At 24.1% G+C, this 14,013-nt stretch overlaps 2 non-coding genes across 2 annotated transcripts; both read left to right on the top strand.

The window, feature by feature from the left end:
- The first annotated feature begins 6,359 nt into the window (after window positions 1–6,359).
- On the top strand, window positions 6,360–6,478 carry LOC123303655. The gene has a single exon (XR_006535756.1). It is a non-coding gene; the product is annotated as a 5S ribosomal RNA (ribosomal RNA).
- Window positions 6,479–12,838: 6,360 nt separating this feature from the next.
- On the top strand, window positions 12,839–12,957 carry LOC123303654. The gene has a single exon (XR_006535755.1). It is a non-coding gene; the product is annotated as a 5S ribosomal RNA (ribosomal RNA).
- The last annotated feature ends 1,056 nt before the right edge of the window (window positions 12,958–14,013 follow it).

The raw sequence follows: 14,013 nt of genomic DNA, 5'->3' as shown, positions 1-14,013 counted from the left end.
TTTTATATTAAAAATATAAATTATTTTTCTTCTTTTCTTTTTTTTTACACACCATATATAAATATATGTTATTTAGAAATGTAAACCTTTTATATTATTCGTCAACAAATAAATATTATTTTTTGTATAAAATTTTATTGCATTTATAACTCATATCATGGTTACTTTAAAGCGAGAAGTTTTTTTAATATTTCAAATGAATATAAAATAATATAAATTTTATGAAATTTATTTATTTTTAGAAATAGCAATCGCTTATAATTATAACAAAATTTTAATAATGTTTAATTTTATTTCAATAATTTATATATATATATATATATATATATATTTTTTAATAAAAATAATATACTCTTATTTAATAATATATGTTGGTCCTATATATAGGACCGAAAATATTTCTTATTTGTTTTTTTTTTTTTTAAATTGTCATTTAAAACGCTTATGCACGTTCTCCACGAATACGTCTTGCCAATTGTATATCCTTAGGCATAATTGTAACACGCTTTGCATGAATTGCGCATAAATTGGTATCTTCAAATAAACCTACTAAATAGGCTTCACTAGCTTCTTGTAATGCCATAACAGCTGAACTTTGGAAACGTAAATCGGTTTTAAAATCTTGTGCAATTTCACGTACTAAACGTTGGAATGGTAATTTACGAATTAACAATTCAGTACTTTTTTGATAACGACGAATTTCTCGTAAAGCTACTGTACCAGGACGATATCTGTGTGGTTTTTTTACTCCACCAGTTGCTGGTGCACTTTTACGTGCAGCTTTCGTTGCTAATTGTTTTCTTGGTGCTTTACCACCAGTTGATTTACGTGCAGTTTGCTTGGTTCTAGCCATTTTCAAATAATAATGTTTTTACAAAAAAACACACAATTTTAAAAATTATATTCGACAATTTGATACTACAAAGTCAAATGTTTAAATGCGAAATAAATGTGTTGTATTTATATTTATATGAAATTTCAAAATTTTTGTTGTCATATCCTATTGGATAGCTATCAGAGTATGGACTAATCAAATTGTATAGGCGTGGCTTAAAAAATCTTTAATGCTTTATATAAAAAGGCACAATTGTACCGGCGCTCACATACATTACAATACTTGTGAGGTTAACACACGTGTTATCCGTTCGTTAAAATATTGTAAATAATTTTTTATTAAAATGACTGGCAGAGGAAAAGGTGGAAAGGGTCTTGGAAAAGGGGGTGCAAAACGTCATAGAAAAGTTTTGCGTGATAATATCCAAGGTATTACAAAACCTGCAATTCGTCGTTTAGCACGACGAGGTGGAGTAAAACGTATCTCTGGTTTAATTTATGAAGAAACACGTGGTGTACTTAAAGTATTCCTTGAAAATGTTATTCGGGATGCTGTTACATATACTGAACACGCAAAACGTAAAACAGTTACAGCTATGGATGTTGTATATGCATTAAAACGACAAGGTCGTACTTTGTATGGTTTTGGAGGTTAAGAAAATATAATAATTTACTTAAAATATTTAGTAAATTTATTAAAGAATATTTAATACATCCGATAAATTTAAACAGGCTTTCCTTTTTGGGAAGCCACTAATTTTATTTATATAAGAGTAAATAAATTTGTTAATAAATATAACATATTATATAATTTGTTTACAACAAATTATTTTGTTTATAACATACATTACCAAATATTTTTATTTATTTTTTTTTTTTTTATTGTAATATATCTGCAATAATAAATTATAATTTGTATATTATCTATTTTATTTTACAATAACTTATTGAATTTTTGAAAAAATTTTATTATAAATTAATATACTATTATATTTTTTATATATACAAGTTAAGAGTAACAAGTATCGATAGGAGATTATCGAATTTATAACTAATAAAACATTTCGCCTTAATCAAAGAAAATAAAGATTTTGCTATACCATTTTTTATACTTTCAATAAATAATTTATTATTAAATTTTTATTATTTCATTTATTTTTTAAAATTATTAAAAATATTTTTCTAATAATTATAAGCGTACATAAACAAGTAGTAAATGTAAAATGAAAATAATAAAGGTAATGTAATGCATTTGCATTACACTGATTTACGATATATATTCCGCGATATCCTTTATTATATTTAAAATTAATAATATTGATATACTAATAATAGATATATTCAAGCTATTAATATATAAAATTTTATATTAAATATGATATTAATAATTGTTTATTTTATTTTTTTGTATATATAAAAATAATTTACTCTTATTTAAAAAATTTGATGGCTCTCTTAAAAAGAGAGCCGTTTTTATATGTTGATGTATTTTTATGTTATCAATTAAATAATATTTTCGATTTATTTATTTTGAACTTGTATATTTTGTAACAGCTTTAGTACCTTCACTAACAGCGTGCTTTGCCAATTCACCAGGTAATAATAATCGAACTGCGGTTTGAATTTCCCGACTTGTGATTGTTGAACGTTTATTATAATGTGCTAAACGTGATGCTTCAGCAGCAATACGTTCAAAAATATCATTAACAAAACTGTTCATGATACTCATAGCTTTACTAGAGATACCAGTATCAGGATGCACTTGTTTTAATACTTTGTAAATGTAAATTGCATATGATTCCTTGCGCTTCCTCTTCTTTTTCTTATCACTCTTTGATATATTTTTTTGAGCTTTGCCAGCTTTTTTTGCTGCTTTTCCACTTGTTTTTGGTGGCATTGTTACAAACAATTAATATACACAGATAGTTACAGAACACCAGTCAGTATATGTATGAGCGTGTCGTGTATACAACTAGCGTATTATATACGCGAAGATGGATATAACAATAAAAATGAATACTACTCTCTGATTGGCTAAAAATAATACTATAAGGTGATTGGTTTATTTTTAAAGTTTTATATTTTATAAATATTATAAATTAAAATACCCAAATAACATTTTAAACATTTATGTTACAATCCCCGTAACGTACACATCTGTGTGATTATATTTACAAAAAAAAATATTAATTAAATAAATTTATTCGCTATGTCTGGACGAGGTAAAGGTGGTAAAGTAAAGGGAAAGGCAAAGTCAAGATCAAGCCGAGCAGGATTACAATTTCCTGTTGGAAGAATTCACAGATTATTACGAAAAGGAAATTATGCTGAACGAGTAGGTGCTGGTGCCCCAGTATATTTGGCTGCTGTTATGGAATATTTGGCTGCAGAAGTTCTCGAGTTAGCTGGTAATGCTGCCCGTGATAACAAAAAAACACGTATCATTCCACGTCATTTACAATTGGCAATTCGTAATGATGAAGAATTAAATAAATTATTATCTGGTGTAACAATTGCTCAAGGTGGTGTATTACCAAACATTCAAGCAGTGTTATTACCAAAGAAAACTGAAAAGAAAGCATAAATTAAAAACATTGCATTAATTTTTATAATAATAATACATCGATCATAGGCCTTTTAATAAAAGGCCACAAATTTATTTAAAATAAGAGTAAAAATTATTTTTATAAATAATATATTATAATATTTTTTTAAAGAATCAATTTAAATAATTATAAATTAATGATTCTTTTTTTTTTTTTCTTTTTTTATATGTTATTATGGAAATAATTCATCATATTATGATGACATTTAGGTAACATATTATAAGAATATTCATAAAATATTATCAAAATAATATTGTATTATGATGATATTTAGACAAAATATTATAAGAATATACACAAAATATTATCAAAATAATATCATTAGATAACAAAACTGTTCATGATACTCATACCTTTACTAGAGATAAAAGTATCAGGATGCACTTGTATTAATACATATTATCACAACATCACAAAATATTTTTTAAAAGGAAAAATTTTTTTAAAATTATTATAAAATTTGATTGAATTAAATTTCAATTTATTTTTTTAATAATTAAAGAAAAAAAAAAAACAAAGCATATAAACTTTCTATTGAAAATGTTATTTTAAACTAGATGGCCAAGTGAACTTCGTTACACAAACAATATATGACGTATTCGTTATTTAAATAATCAGTATCCTTTGATATTATATCAATACGTTACTCTCTTCTTTTGATACATATTAATAAAATTTCAATTTATAAGATTTTATGTCAATTATATAAATAATATTATAAATTTTCTAAATACATAAGTTAAGTAACAAAAAATTTGAATAACAAGATAAATTTATATATTATGTTTTAATACTCGATACTATAATATATCGCATCCGTTACCAATTATTCGGTATCCTTTGATTTATACACAGAATGAACTAAAAATATATATCAAATTTATTTTATTTATTTATATATTTAATATTATTATTATTATTTTATATTACAAAGTTTCTTAACGAAGCTTACAATGATTTCTCATATCGTACTTAACAAAATTATTTAGATCATATAAAATTTAAATTGTTAAAAAATTTGTATATTTATTATTATTATTATTTATTTTTATTAAAATTACATAACATAAAATTAATAATATTTTAATAATTATATAAATTAATTCTTATTTAAAATAATCTTATATTAATCTCAACAAATACTCTAATAATATATTTTGTCATAAATTTTTTTATATTTAAAATAAATATTATAATATATAAATACTTATATCAGTATAAAATTTCTTTATATAATTATGAAAAAATTAATTTAATAGTTAATTATTGATATTAATGCATAAATAAAAGTATTTTCTAATGAAATATATTTTGTCAATGTTCGATTAACACATTTCATAATAATACGTTTTCATTATTGACAAAAAAAGTTTTTCTAAAAATGAAATCTTATACTATAATATATATATTTATATATTAAATTTTTTAATTATTTATATACTAATAATTTATAATAAATCGATATTAAATAAAAAATAAAAATATATACTTTTTAAGTTTACCTTAAAAATATTATTGTTTTGTATGATTGAAATAATTAATATTAAACTATGTTTATTAATAATTGTTAATAAAAAAATTAAATATATTTTAATTTATAAAATAAATATTATTATTAAATTTATAATTTATTATTTTATATATTATAGAAATTGAAAAAATAAATCATGTTTACTACGACAGTAAATTAGAAATACTATTTAATTTTTATGTGTTTTCTACATGGTACTTTGACTTACATAGGGACTTATATTATTGTGAATAATGATATAATTGAAAACCTTTATTTTTTATTTGATAGAATTATTATATTTTATCATTTAAATATTTATAATAAATACATTATTTTTATAAAGTAAAAAAATATGGCCGAAGAAAATTCTACAGCTGTTGCAGCAACTGCGGTTACTGCTGCTTCTACAACACCAACAAAAAAAGCAACAGCTTCTGGTGCTAAACGTACAAAACAACATTCAAAACCAACACATCCACGTACATCAGAAATGGTTGTTAACGCAATTAAAAATTTAAAAGAACGTGGTGGTTCATCATTACAAGCAATTAAAAAATATTTAGCTGCAAATTATAAAGTGGATTCTGATAAAATTTCACCATTTATTAAAAAATATTTAAAAGCTGCTGTAACTGAGGGAGCCTTGGTACAAACTAAAGGTAAAGGTGCATCTGGTTCATTCAAATTGGCTGCTTCCGCTTCATCTAATTCTTCAGCTAAATCAAAAGTATCCAAAAAAGAAAGTGGAGCAAAAGGTTCAGCAAAGAGTGCTAAAAGTAAACGGGCACCAAAAGAAAAGAAAGCCACAACTACATCATTGGCAGCCAAAAAGCCTAAAGCAAAAAAAGCGACTCCATCATCATCAACTGCTGCTAAAAAAGTTACTGCAAAATCATCAGCGGCATCAAAAAAAGCACCAGTTAAAGCAAAACCAGCAAAAAGTACAAAATCCGCTGCCAAAAGTAGCCCTGCTCGTAAACCGAAAGCACCAAAAGCTAAGAAAGCTTCTGTTGCCAAATCATCTCCTACAAAAATTAAAAAAGCAGCACCAAAAAAGAAATGATCTGTTACTTTAATAATATATTGAAATATTTCATTATTTTTGCTAAAAAATGAAAATAACATAGGCCTTAATACAGGCCACAAATTAATATTTGATAAGAGTAAATTATTTTTTGTATAAATATTTTATAAAATAATAGTTAAGAAACATTTGCCACAGTCAGTACCACGGATGGGTGGCCACTTGAGAATACTGTGTGCGGTTGCATTTTTATTTAAAATATATGGTATAATAAATAAGTATATATTTAAATTGATTACTTCATTGAAAATTTTAATAATATACTTTAATATTAATGATATTTATGAAAAATATATATTTGTAAAAATTTTCATTTATTACTGGCAACAGCCATACCACGTTGAAAACACCGGTTCTCGTCCGATCACCGAAGTTAAGCAACATTGGGCACAGTCAGTACTTGGATGGGTGACCGCTTGGGAACACTGTGTGCGGTTGCCTTTTTATATTAAAAATATAAATTATTTTTCTTCTTTTCTTTTTTTTTACACACCATATATAAATATATGTTATTTAGAAATGTAAACCTTTTATATTATTCGTCAACAAATAAATATTATTTTTTGTATAAAATTTTATTGCATTTATAACTCATATCATGGTTACTTTAAAGCGAGAAGTTTTTTTAATATTTCAAATGAATATAAAATAATATAAATTTTATGAAATTTATTTATTTTTAGAAATAGCAATCGCTTATAATTATAACAAAATTTTAATAATGTTTAATTTTATTTCAATAATTTATATATATATATATATATATATATTTTTTAATAAAAATAATATACTCTTATTTAATAATATATGTTGGTCCTATATATAGGACCAACATATATTTCTTATTTGTTTTTTTTTTTTTTAAATTGTCATTTAAAACGCTTATGCACGTTCTCCACGAATACGTCTTGCCAATTGTATATCCTTAGGCATAATTGTAACACGCTTTGCATGAATTGCGCATAAATTGGTATCTTCAAATAAACCTACTAAATAGGCTTCACTAGCTTCTTGTAATGCCATAACAGCTGAACTTTGGAAACGTAAATCGGTTTTAAAATCTTGTGCAATTTCACGTACTAAACGTTGGAATGGTAATTTACGAATTAACAATTCAGTACTTTTTTGATAACGACGAATTTCTCGTAAAGCTACTGTACCAGGACGATATCTGTGTGGTTTTTTTACTCCACCAGTTGCTGGTGCACTTTTACGTGCAGCTTTCGTTGCTAATTGTTTTCTTGGTGCTTTACCACCAGTTGATTTACGTGCAGTTTGCTTGGTTCTAGCCATTTTCAAATAATAATGTTTTTACAAAAAAACACACAATTTTAAAAATTATATTCGACAATTTGATACTACAAAGTCAAATGTTTAAATGCGAAATAAATGTGTTGTATTTATATTTATATGAAATTTCAAAATTTTTGTTGTCATATCCTATTGGATAGCTATCAGAGTATGGACTAATCAAATTGTATAGGCGTGGCTTAAAAAATCTTTAATGCTTTATATAAAAAGGCACAATTGTACCGGCGCTCACATACATTACAATACTTGTGAGGTTAACACACGTGTTATCCGTTCGTTAAAATATTGTAAATAATTTTTTATTAAAATGACTGGCAGAGGAAAAGGTGGAAAGGGTCTTGGAAAAGGGGGTGCAAAACGTCATAGAAAAGTTTTGCGTGATAATATCCAAGGTATTACAAAACCTGCAATTCGTCGTTTAGCACGACGAGGTGGAGTAAAACGTATCTCTGGTTTAATTTATGAAGAAACACGTGGTGTACTTAAAGTATTCCTTGAAAATGTTATTCGGGATGCTGTTACATATACTGAACACGCAAAACGTAAAACAGTTACAGCTATGGATGTTGTATATGCATTAAAACGACAAGGTCGTACTTTGTATGGTTTTGGAGGTTAAGAAAATATAATAATATTACTTAAAATATTTAGTAAATTTATTAAAGAATATTTAATACATCCGATAAATTTAAACAGGCTTTCCTTTTTGGGAAGCCACTAATTTTATTTATATAAGAGTAAATAAATTTGTTAATAAATATAACATATTATATAATTTGTTTACAACAAATTATTTTGTTTATAACATACATTACCAAATATTTTTATTTATTTTTTTTTTTTTTATTGTAATATATCTGCAATAATAAATTATAATTTGTATATTATCTATTTTATTTTACAATAACTTATTGAATTTTTGAAAAAATTTTATTATAAATTAATATACTATTATATTTTTTATATATACAAGTTAAGAGTAACAAGTATCGATAGGAGATTATCGAATTTATAACTAATAAAACATTTCGCCTTAATCAAAGAAAATAAAGATTTTGCTATACCATTTTTTATACTTTCAATAAATAATTTATTATTAAATTTTTATTATTTCATTTATTTTTTAAAATTATTAAAAATATTTTTCTAATAATTATAAGCGTACATAAACAAGTAGTAAATGTAAAATGAAAATAATAAAGGTAATGTAATGCATTTGCATTACACTGATTTACGATATATATTCCGCGATATCCTTTATTATATTTAAAATTAATAATATTGATATACTAATAATAGATATATTCAAGCTATTAATATATAAAATTTTATATTAAATATGATATTAATAATTGTTTATTTTATTTTTTTGTATATATAAAAATAATTTACTCTTATTTAAAAAATTTGATGGCTCTCTTAAAAAGAGAGCCGTTTTTTATATGTTGATGTATTTTTATGTTATCAATTAAATAATATTTTCGATTTATTTATTTTGAACTTGTATATTTTGTAACAGCTTTAGTACCTTCACTAACAGCGTGCTTTGCCAATTCACCAGGTAATAATAATCGAACTGCGGTTTGAATTTCCCGACTTGTGATTGTTGAACGTTTATTATAATGTGCTAAACGTGATGCTTCAGCAGCAATACGTTCAAAAATATCATTAACAAAACTGTTCATGATACTCATAGCTTTACTAGAGATACCAGTATCAGGATGCACTTGTTTTAATACTTTGTAAATGTAAATTGCATATGATTCCTTGCGCTTCCTCTTCTTTTTCTTATCACTCTTTGATATATTTTTTTGAGCTTTGCCAGCTTTTTTTGCTGCTTTTCCACTTGTTTTTGGTGGCATTGTTACAAACAATTAATATACACAGATAGTTACAGAACACCAGTCAGTATATGTATGAGCGTGTCGTGTATACAACTAGCGTATTATATACGCGAAGATGGATATAACAATAAAAATGAATACTACTCTCTGATTGGCTAAAAATAATACTATAAGGTGATTGGTTTATTTTTAAAGTTTTATATTTTATAAATATTATAAATTAAAATACCCAAATAACATTTTAAACATTTATGTTACAATCCCCGTAACGTACACATCTGTGTGATTATATTTACAAAAAAAAATATTAATTAAATAAATTTATTCGCTATGTCTGGACGAGGTAAAGGTGGTAAAGTAAAGGGAAAGGCAAAGTCAAGATCAAGCCGAGCAGGATTACAATTTCCTGTTGGAAGAATTCACAGATTATTACGAAAAGGAAATTATGCTGAACGAGTAGGTGCTGGTGCCCCAGTATATTTGGCTGCTGTTATGGAATATTTGGCTGCAGAAGTTCTCGAGTTAGCTGGTAATGCTGCCCGTGATAACAAAAAAACACGTATCATTCCACGTCATTTACAATTGGCAATTCGTAATGATGAAGAATTAAATAAATTATTATCTGGTGTAACAATTGCTCAAGGTGGTGTATTACCAAACATTCAAGCAGTGTTATTACCAAAGAAAACTGAAAAGAAAGCATAAATTAAAAACATTGCATTAATTTTTATAATAATAATACATCGATCATAGGCCTTTTAATAAAAGGCCACAAATTTATTTAAAATAAGAGTAAAAATTATTTTTATAAATAATATATTATAATATTTTTTTAAAGAATCAATTTAAATAATTATAAATTAATGATTCTTTTTTTTTTTTTCTTTTTTTATATGTTATTATGGAAATAATTCATCATATTATGATGACATTTAGGTAACATATTATAAGAATATTCATAAAATATTATCAAAATAATATTGTATTATGATGATATTTAGACAAAATATTATAAGAATATACACAAAATATTATCAAAATAATATCATTAGATAACAAAACTGTTCATGATACTCATACCTTTACTAGAGATAAAAGTATCAGGATGCACTTGTATTAATACATATTATCACAACATCACAAAATATTTTTTAAAAGGAAAAATTTTTTTAAAATTATTATAAAATTTGATTGAATTAAATTTCAATTTATTTTTTTAATAATTAAAGAAAAAAAAAAAACAAAGCATATAAACTTTCTATTGAAAATGTTATTTTAAACTAGATGGCCAAGTGAACTTCGTTACACAAACAATATATGACGTATTCGTTATTTAAATAATCAGTATCCTTTGATATTATATCAATACGTTACTCTCTTCTTTTGATACATATTAATAAAATTTCAATTTATAAGATTTTATGTCAATTATATAAATAATATTATAAATTTTCTAAATACATAAGTTAAGTAACAAAAAATTTGAATAACAAGATAAATTTATATATTATGTTTTAATACTCGATACTATAATATATCGCATCCGTTACCAATTATTCGGTATCCTTTGATTTATACACAGAATGAACTAAAAATATATATCAAATTTATTTTATTTATTTATATATTTAATATTATTATTATTATTTTATATTACAAAGTTTCTTAACGAAGCTTACAATGATTTCTCATATCGTACTTAACAAAATTATTTAGATCATATAAAATTTAAATTGTTAAAAAATTTGTATATTTATTATTATTATTATTTATTTTTATTAAAATTACATAACATAAAATTAATAATATTTTAATAATTATATAAATTAATTCTTATTTAAAATAATCTTATATTAATCTCAACAAATACTCTAATAATATATTTTGTCATAAATTTTTTTATATTTAAAATAAATATTATAATATATAAATACTTATATCAGTATAAAATTTCTTTATATAATTATGAAAAAATTAATTTAATAGTTAATTATTGATATTAATGCATAAATAAAAGTATTTTCTAATGAAATATATTTTGTCAATGTTCGATTAACACATTTCATAATAATACGTTTTCATTATTGACAAAAAAAGTTTTTCTAAAAATGAAATCTTATACTATAATATATATATTTATATATTAAATTTTTTAATTATTTATATACTAATAATTTATAATAAATCGATATTAAATAAAAAATAAAAATATATACTTTTTAAGTTTACCTTAAAAATATTATTGTTTTGTATGATTGAAATAATTAATATTAAACTATGTTTATTAATAATTGTTAATAAAAAAATTAAATATATTTTAATTTATAAAATAAATATTATTATTAAATTTATAATTTATTATTTTATATATTATAGAAATTGAAAAAATAAATCATGTTTACTACGACAGTAAATTAGAAATACTATTTAATTTTTATGTGTTTTCTACATGGTACTTTGACTTACATAGGGACTTATATTATTGTGAATAATGATATAATTGAAAACCTTTATTTTTTATTTGATAGAATTATTATATTTTATCATTTAAATATTTATAATAAATACATTATTTTTATAAAGTAAAAAAATATGGCCGAAGAAAATTCTACAGCTGTTGCAGCAACTGCGGTTACTGCTGCTTCTACAACACCAACAAAAAAAGCAACAGCTTCTGGTGCTAAACGTACAAAACAACATTCAAAACCAACACATCCACGTACATCAGAAATGGTTGTTAACGCAATTAAAAATTTAAAAGAACGTGGTGGTTCATCATTACAAGCAATTAAAAAATATTTAGCTGCAAATTATAAAGTGGATTCTGATAAAATTTCACCATTTATTAAAAAATATTTAAAAGCTGCTGTAACTGAGGGAGCCTTGGTACAAACTAAAGGTAAAGGTGCATCTGGTTCATTCAAATTGGCTGCTTCCGCTTCATCTAATTCTTCAGCTAAATCAAAAGTATCCAAAAAAGAAAGTGGAGCAAAAGGTTCAGCAAAGAGTGCTAAAAGTAAACGGGCACCAAAAGAAAAGAAAGCCACAACTACATCATTGGCAGCCAAAAAGCCTAAAGCAAAAAAAGCGACTCCATCATCATCAACTGCTGCTAAAAAAGTTACTGCAAAATCATCAGCGGCATCAAAAAAAGCACCAGTTAAAGCAAAACCAGCAAAAAGTACAAAATCCGCTGCCAAAAGTAGCCCTGCTCGTAAACCGAAAGCACCAAAAGCTAAGAAAGCTTCTGTTGCCAAATCATCTCCTACAAAAATTAAAAAAGCAGCACCAAAAAAGAAATGATCTGTTACTTTAATAATATATTGAAATATTTCATTATTTTTGCTAAAAAATGAAAATAACATAGGCCTTAATACAGGCCACAAATTAATATTTGATAAGAGTAAATTATTTTTTGTATAAATATTTTATAAAATAATAGTTAAGAAACATTTGCCACAGTCAGTACCACGGATGGGTGGCCACTTGAGAATACTGTGTGCGGTTGCATTTTTATTTAAAATATATGGTATAATAAATAAGTATATATTTAAATTGATTACTTCATTGAAAATTTTAATAATATACTTTAATATTAATGATATTTATGAAAAATATATATTTGTAAAAATTTTCATTTATTACTGGCAACAGCCATACCACGTTGAAAACACCGGTTCTCGTCCGATCACCGAAGTTAAGCAACATTGGGCACAGTCAGTACTTGGATGGGTGACCGCTTGGGAACACTGTGTGCGGTTGCCTTTTTATATTAAAAATATAAATTATTTTTCTTCTTTTCTTTTTTTTTACACACCATATATAAATATATGTTATTTAGAAATGTAAACCTTTTATATTATTCGTCAACAAATAAATATTATTTTTTGTATAAAATTTTATTGCATTTATAACTCATATCATGGTTACTTTAAAGCGAGAAGTTTTTTTAATATTTCAAATGAATATAAAATAATATAAATTTTATGAAATTTATTTATTTTTAGAAATAGCAATCGCTTATAATTATAACAAAATTTTAATAATGTTTAATTTTATTTCAATAATTTATATATATATATATATAATATATATTTTTTAATAAAAATAATATACTCTTATTTAATAATATATGTTGGTCCTATATATAGGACCGAAAATATTTCTTATTTGTTTTTTTTTTTTTTAAATTGTCATTTAAAACGCTTATGCACGTTCTCCACGAATACGTCTTGCCAATTGTATATCCTTAGGCATAATTGTAACACGCTTTGCATGAATTGCGCATAAATTGGTATCTTCAAATAAACCTACTAAATAGGCTTCACTAGCTTCTTGTAATGCCATAACAGCTGAACTTTGGAAACGTAAATCGGTTTTAAAATCTTGTGCAATTTCACGTACTAAACGTTGGAATGGTAATTTACGAATTAACAATTCAGTACTTTTTTGATAACGACGAATTTCTCGTAAAGCTACTGTACCAGGACGATATCTGTGTGGTTTTTTTACTCCACCAGTTGCTGGTGCACTTTTACGTGCAGCTTTCGTTGCTAATTGTTTTCTTGGTGCTTTACCACCAGTTGATTTACGTGCAGTTTGCTTGGTTCTAGCCATTTTCAAATAATAATGTTTTTACAAAAAAACACACAATTTTAAAAATTATATTCGACAATTTGATACTACAAAGTCAAATGTTTAAATGCGAAATAAATGTGTTGTATTTATATTTATATGAAATTTCAAAATTTTTGTTGTCATATCCTATTGGATAGCTATCAGAGTATGGACTAATCAAATTGTATAGGCGTGGCTTAAAAA

The sequence above is a fragment of the Chrysoperla carnea genome (genome assembly GCF_905475395.1).
Source record: "Chrysoperla carnea chromosome X unlocalized genomic scaffold, inChrCarn1.1 SUPER_X_unloc_116, whole genome shotgun sequence".
Lineage (NCBI taxonomy): Eukaryota > Metazoa > Arthropoda > Insecta > Neuroptera > Chrysopidae > Chrysoperla > Chrysoperla carnea.
The sequence above is the reverse complement of the archived record's forward strand: the minus strand, read 5'-3'. Positions and strand labels throughout refer to the sequence as shown.